This window comes from Arachis stenosperma, chromosome 3 (genome assembly GCF_014773155.1).
Source record: "Arachis stenosperma cultivar V10309 chromosome 3, arast.V10309.gnm1.PFL2, whole genome shotgun sequence".
Taxonomy (NCBI): Eukaryota; Viridiplantae; Streptophyta; class Magnoliopsida; order Fabales; family Fabaceae; genus Arachis; species Arachis stenosperma.
The window spans coordinates 75,254,389-75,261,144 of record NC_080379.1 but is presented as its reverse complement, the minus strand read 5'-3'; the positions used below and the strand labels follow the sequence as shown (position 1 = coordinate 75,261,144).

General features: G+C 39.5%; 1 non-coding gene across 1 annotated transcript; it reads left to right on the top strand.

The window, feature by feature from the left end:
- The first annotated feature begins 6,304 nt into the window (after positions 1–6,304).
- Positions 6,305–6,412, top strand: LOC130972752 (small nucleolar RNA R71). The gene has a single exon (XR_009083915.1). It is a non-coding gene; the product is annotated as a small nucleolar RNA R71 (small nucleolar RNA).
- Positions 6,413–6,756: the final 344 nt, after the last annotated feature.

Genomic DNA, 6,756 nt, shown 5'->3' with positions numbered 1-6,756 from the left:
AGAGATGTTCTGATGGAGTAATTAGGAGATGTGTCCCTGAGAGTGAAATAAGAAACATATTATGGCATTGCCATGGTTCAGCTTATGGTGGACATTTTGGTCCAGAAAGAACAGCTGTGAAGATATTGCAAAGTGGGTTCTATTGGCCAACTATCTTCAAAGATGCCAGAGAGTTTGTCCACCAATGTAATGAATGCCAGAGAGCAGGAGGATTGACAAGAAGGAATGAGATGCCGCAGAATTTCATTTTGGAATTAGAATTATTTGATCTATGGGGCATTGATTTCATGGGACCCTTTCCCCCTTCCTATTCCTTCAGATATATCTTGGTAGCAGTGGAGTATATCTCAAAGTGGGTGGAAGCCATAGCCACAACTACTTGTGATGCACAAATTGTCCTTCAATTCCTCAAGAAGCACATTTTTACTAGATATGGGGTACCCAAGGGTCTTATTAGTGATGGTGGTGGTCATTTTTGTAACAAACAAATGGAGAAACTTCTTCATAAATATGGAGTTATTCATAAAGTAGCCACACCATATCACCCTCAGACTAATGGGCAGGCTGAATTAGCAAACAGATAATTGAAGAAAATCCTAGAGAAAACAGTAGGAAGCACAAGAAAGGATTGGGCTAGGAAGTTGGAAGATGCACTCTGGGCATACAGGATAGCTTTCAAAACTCCCATTGGGAAATCCCCATTTCAGCTATTATATGGCAAATCTTGTCACCTACCTGTAGAGCTTGAACACAAAGCCTTTTGGGCTACCAAACTCCTAAACCTTGACTCTGAAGCAGCAGGGGAGAAAAGGTTGTTGCAGTTAAATGAGCTGGACGAATTTAAGCTAGAAGCCTATGAAAATACCAAGATATACAAGGAAAAAGCCAAGAGGTGGCATGACAGGAAGATCTTGAAGAAAGAATTCAAACCTGGGCAACAAGTACTCTTGTACAACTCACGACTCAAAATATTCCCTGGCAAGCTTAAATCTAAGTGGATTGGTCCGTATTTGGTAACTAAGGTCTTTCCTTATGGGAGTATTGAATTGCTGGACGAAGCAACAAAGAGTCGATTCACAGCAAATGGTCACAGAGCAAAGCTATACCTAGGAGGACAATGGGACAAGGAAAAAGAGGTTCAGAATCTAAACCCTTCTTGAAGTAAAAATAGAAGATGTCAAGCTAGTGACAATAAAGAAGCGCTTGTTGGGAGGCAACCCAACCTGAGGTAGTTTTCTTTTCATAGCCTTTTCAATAAAATGTTGAATAATTGGTATGCATTGCAAGGAGCTAAGTTTGGTGTTGCAAACCAAAACAATTTAAGGGAGAATGAAAGATTCTAAGTTTGGTGTTCCACCAAAAATCTCATTTAAAAACACATTCTCACCTTTTGCAAAGTGCTAGCTCTAAGCAATCAAACAAATTTTTCAACTATTTAGTTGCTTTCTAGCTTTAATTCCATAATCTTTAGCAAGGACACAAGGTTTCACATATGGTTAACTTGTTGCATCAAAGACAGTGGCAAACAATTAAGTTTGGTGTTCCCACACCAAAATAAATCCAAGAGCCACACTCAATTTATGCATACTAACCATACACTTAAGGGCTTGAGAAGCAAGCAACTTTGAGAATTATGCAGGACATAAGTCAACAATTGAAGATATTGTGCATCTTAACTCAAAGCAAACACAACAGAAGGAAGAATCAAAGGTCTGCAACTTCAAAGGTTGTATCTAAACTTAATACTTGCTGCTGTGAATTGTTTTGAACATGGGAACCATTATATATCCTACTAAAGTGTTTATCTAGTTACAAGTGAAGTTGTTTAATCAAGTATGATAATCTGCATGATGCTTGTCATCCATCACTTAGCTTGAATTTTGTTTTGTTTTCCATATGCTTGAATAAAAGAGAATTGTTTGAATTAGAAAGTGAATATCCAATGTTGCATAAGTTAGAATGGAAGTTAATGGTGGTGTATATGTTTGATTAAATGTATAACTCATAAAATAATTGCTGCATGATGTCATTTTCATTAAAGAGTGAGCTAGCTTGCTGTTATAAAGGTTCTTATTAGTAAAGAAAAAGCCCTTGAAAACAAAAATAAAATAGAAAGAAAAGGAAGAAAAAAAAGCCAATGTGGCAAGAAAAACAAAAGAATAAAGGCTGGACATCAATAGCTTGGACCCTAGGAGACATGCCTGTGGTGTTCTTGTACTAGGATATGCTTGGATAAGTAAATTCTGAGGGGTATTTCAAAACCCGGTCACTTAGATCAACTGATTTGGGATGACCAATTGAAAGTCCACAATAAAGAGCAACCTAGATACAGAGCATTTAGTTATCCAAAGAGATGCTGGGCATCAATAATCCTAGGAAGAAGTAGTGAGCCATGTGTCTGTGGTGGAAGATGTTGATTAAAAATAAAGCCAAAGGCTACTACTACAACATTAGACACCAAGCCTTCAAAGAATAATAAGCTTGATAAGCAACATGAGAAAAGAAAAGTTAGCAAGGGAGCAAAGAAAGAATAAACCTTATAACAGCAAGTTTAGCAAGCTTTTGAGGAAGAATGTATATTATGTAACAGCAACAATAATTGAGTTATCATTGTCTGCATAAAAACTCCATAAGTTAAGTTCTGCTATATGCCTAATAAGGATATGTTTCTTTTCTTGTTCATTTCATTTTCTCTTAGTTTTGATGCTTGCTTGGGGACAAGCAAGAATTAAGTTTGGTGTTGTGATGACGGGTCATCATATACCCATTTTTCAAGCTAATTTCACTTGTTTTACTAGTCTTTATGCACTTTCTTGCATCCTAAGTAAGTGATTTGGAATGAAAATGCATAGCTTCTTTAAATCAAGCAACCATCATTAAATTGATGCTAAATCATGAGGTTTAAGCAAGAATTAAGTGATTTTTAATGAATTATAAACCTTATGAGTTTAGAGATACTTTGAGTGGTTGTTTTGGTTTCTTGTAGATGAAGAAAGGAAGAAAAGAGGAAAAGCGTGGCTTAAAGAAAGCGTGGCCCAAGGGAAGGAGAAGTGTGCCGCATGGAAGGCAGGAAGCAAACATTGCCCTCCACAAGGGCACACTGCCCTCCAGCAGAGCAACATTATGAGCCAAACCTTGAAAGGCATCTCTGCCCTGCCCACAACAAGAGCGGAGCACAATTTGATGCTAAGAATTAAAGGGAGCAAAAACTCTGCCATGCCCTCCTCAAGGGCAATATCGGGCTCATCAAAGGAATAAATTCAAGGAAGAAGCTCACCAATGCTTGCCACAAGGATCGAACACGGCACCATGAGGAAGCAAGGAACTAGGCCTTACTTTGGTGCCAAGAAAATCAAGGAAAAGAGGTAGCGTGCGCGTCACCCGAGTTTCGAACGCGGAGCTTCAACCTTGGCACATTGCCCTGCCCTCCACAAGGGCAGGGCAGCATTTTGGTGATGCACACACGCGCACAAGATTGGCGCACCAAGGAGTCTCGGCCAGCAAGCACACACGCACGGGCAGCAAAATCTGGCGCACCAAAAAACTATGCCCTGCCCTCCACAAGGGCAGGGCAGCATCCTGCAAGCATCAACACACCACGCACGCACGCACAAGGCCGCCCGCATCAATTCATGCCCTGCCCTCCACAAGGGCAGGGCAGCCTCCTGGGAGCTACTTTCTTCATGGGCTGAAATTGGATTAAAAATCCAATCAAATTCAATTCTTCACCAAATCAAAAGCCCATCCAAATTCCAAAATCCAAGAATAGAAAGTGTATAAATAGGAGTTAGTTTGATGTAATTAGGACCTTTTTTTTGGACTTTGAACCTTTACTTTGAGCTTTCTTTTCATTTTTGAATTGAGAGCTTCTTTTGATTCTTGAATTTTGAGAGCTAGGAACTGAGATTTCAGGGAATTGGGGAGGAGAATTGATCTCTCTTCTTCCTCGTTCTTGCTTGAGCATTTTTACTTTTCTTGTTTGAATCTTGGGTGTGAAGAATTGAGGAATTTCTGTCTCAATCTCCATTCAAGATCTCTTGAATCCCTTTTCTGCATAATTGAGTCAATTACATTCCCTTTATTGCTTCTTCTTTAATTTCTTGTTAATTGCTTTGAGAATTTGGATCTGGGAAGGCAATTGAGATCTAGACTTTGCTATCTAGTCTCTGAGGTCCTGAGATCACATTTTCCTTTTTGGTTCTTCTGTGAACCCCTGCTGCAACTCAATTCCATTTTCTGTTTGAATTCTAGTTACTTCTAATTCAACTTCTGCTTTATTAATTGTTGCAATTTAATTTCCCTTGCTTAAATTCTGAATTCCCAATCCTCAACTCCCTTTTTCATTCAAGCAATTTATATTTCTTGCACTTTAAGTTACTGCAATTTACATTTCTTGCACTTTAAGTTTCAGTCATTTAATTTCTTGTTCTTTAAGATTCAGCTCTTTTAATTTCAGTCTCTTTAATTTCTGCAAATCTTCTCTTCCCCTTTACATTTTCGGTTATTTGCTTACTTTTGGATACAAAATCACTCAACCAATACTTGATTCGCTTGACTAAATCAACCACTGAACTAAAATTGCTCAATCCTTCAATCCCTGTGGGATCGACCTCACTCATGTGAGTTATTATTACTTGACGCGACCCGGTACACTTGCCGGTGGGTTTTGTGTTGGATCGTTTTCCACACATCACAAAGTATAGACTATTATACATTGCTGGAAAGCCCAGGATGTCTACTTTCCAACGCCGTTGAGAGCATGCCAATTGGGCTTCTGTAGCTCCAGAAAATCCACTTCGAGTGCAGGGACGTCAGAATCCAACTGCATCTGCAGTCCTTTTCAGCCTCTGAATCAGATTTTTGCTCAGGTCCCTCAATTTCAGCCAGAAAATACCTGAAATCACAGAAAAACACACAAACTCATAGTAAAATCCAGAAAAGTGAATTTTAACTAAAAACTAATAAAAATATAATAAAAACTAACTAAAACATACTAAAAATATACTAAAAACAATGCCAAAAAGCGTATAAATTATCCGCTCATCACCTATGGCAAAGGGAATGTGGAAATTCCCTGGATCCTTCTTCTTTGTGGGTGGCCCTGGTTGAATGAGAGCACTACAATCCATGTTCATCTTTATTGTCTATCCACCCTTCAATGGACTTTTTCTGGCTAGTAGCTCCTTTATATACTTGATGTAGAAAGGCATTTTCTGGAGGGCCTTAATGAATGGTATATTTACATCAAGAGATGCAAATATATTGAGGAACCTTGATACATTCTCCCTGCTACACCACCTTTAAGCCTTTGGGGAAAAGGTGCATATGGGTTCAATACCTCCTTCTTCTTCAGCTCTTCCATTTGTATGGGTTGAGGTGTATGACTTATTTCTTCCTGGTTGTCCTTGTGATTATCATGGAGGTGTTCTACTCCATTCATACTCCTCTCATCATTTGTGGTTATCATCTTACATTCCTCCCACCTTACTTTCTTTGTTTCTCCCCTTGGATTATTCTCTGTGTCACTGGGAAATCCATCAGTGAGTTTGGGAATTTGTTGAGATAGATGCCCTACTTGGGACTCCAATCTCTTGATGATTTCCCCTTGGTTTTTGATATTGGGTCGCACTTCTTCCTTAAACACCTTATTGTCTTGGACTTCTCTGCATAAGTTTTCAAGTAGAGCCTCAATCTTTGAGAGTCTATCATCTGTTAGAGATGGTGGGTTGAGATTAGGTGGTTGAGAAGGTTGGTTAGGTGGGTGTTGATAAGATCTTTGTGAGGTGTATTGGTGAGTTGCATTGTTGTTGGAATTGAGGTTGTGGCGTCTCTGATCTTGACCTTGGTCTTGTTGATTTTTCCACCCAAAGTTGGGGTGATTTCTCCATCTAGAGTTGTAAATTTTGGAGTATGGATCATGGATTTGTCTAAGTGAGTTTCCAACATAATTGGCTTGCTCCCAGTCACCTTCTTCTCCTATATTCACTCCTTCTTGAGCTGGTGATGAAGTGATGGCTGTTGCAACTTGGTTTTCCTCCACCTTCTTAGTAAGATCTGCTAGCTGCTTGGTGATCATCTTATTTTGAGCTAGCAATGTATCCATGTGGTTCAGCTCCATTACTCCTCTAGTGTTACTTCTTTCGGAGGCATAGAAGTAGTCATTCTCAGCAACTGTTTCAATGACATCTATGGCTTCTTCAATGGTTTTCTTCTTGTTTAGAGAGCCTCCTGATGAATGATCTACGGCCTTTTTTGACTCATAGGAAAGACCTTCATAGAAAATGTGAAGTTGAGCCCATTCATTGAACATTTCTGGTGGGCATCTTCTTGTTAAGTCCTTGAATCTCTCCCATGCTTCATAGAGAGTCTCACCATCTTGCTGCCTGAAAGTTTGGACCTCAGCTCTCAGCCTGTTGATTCTTTGGGGAGGGTAGAATCTTACCAAAAATTTGTTCACCACATCTTCCCAATTTGTTAAGCTCTCCTTTGGGAAGGATTCAAGCCATTTGGATGCCTTATCCCTGAGTGAAAAAGGGAACAAGAGCAGCTTATAGACAACCGGGTGGACTCCATTAGACTTCACAGTGTCACAAATCCTCAGGAAGGTGGTTAGGTGTTGATTGGGGTCTTCTTGAGCACTTCCTCCAAATGAACAATTGTTTTGAACAAGGGTGATGAGCTGGGGTTTTAGTTCAAAGTTGTTGGCATGTATAGTGAGCTTCTGGATGCTACTTCCACAGTTTCCTGGATTAGGAT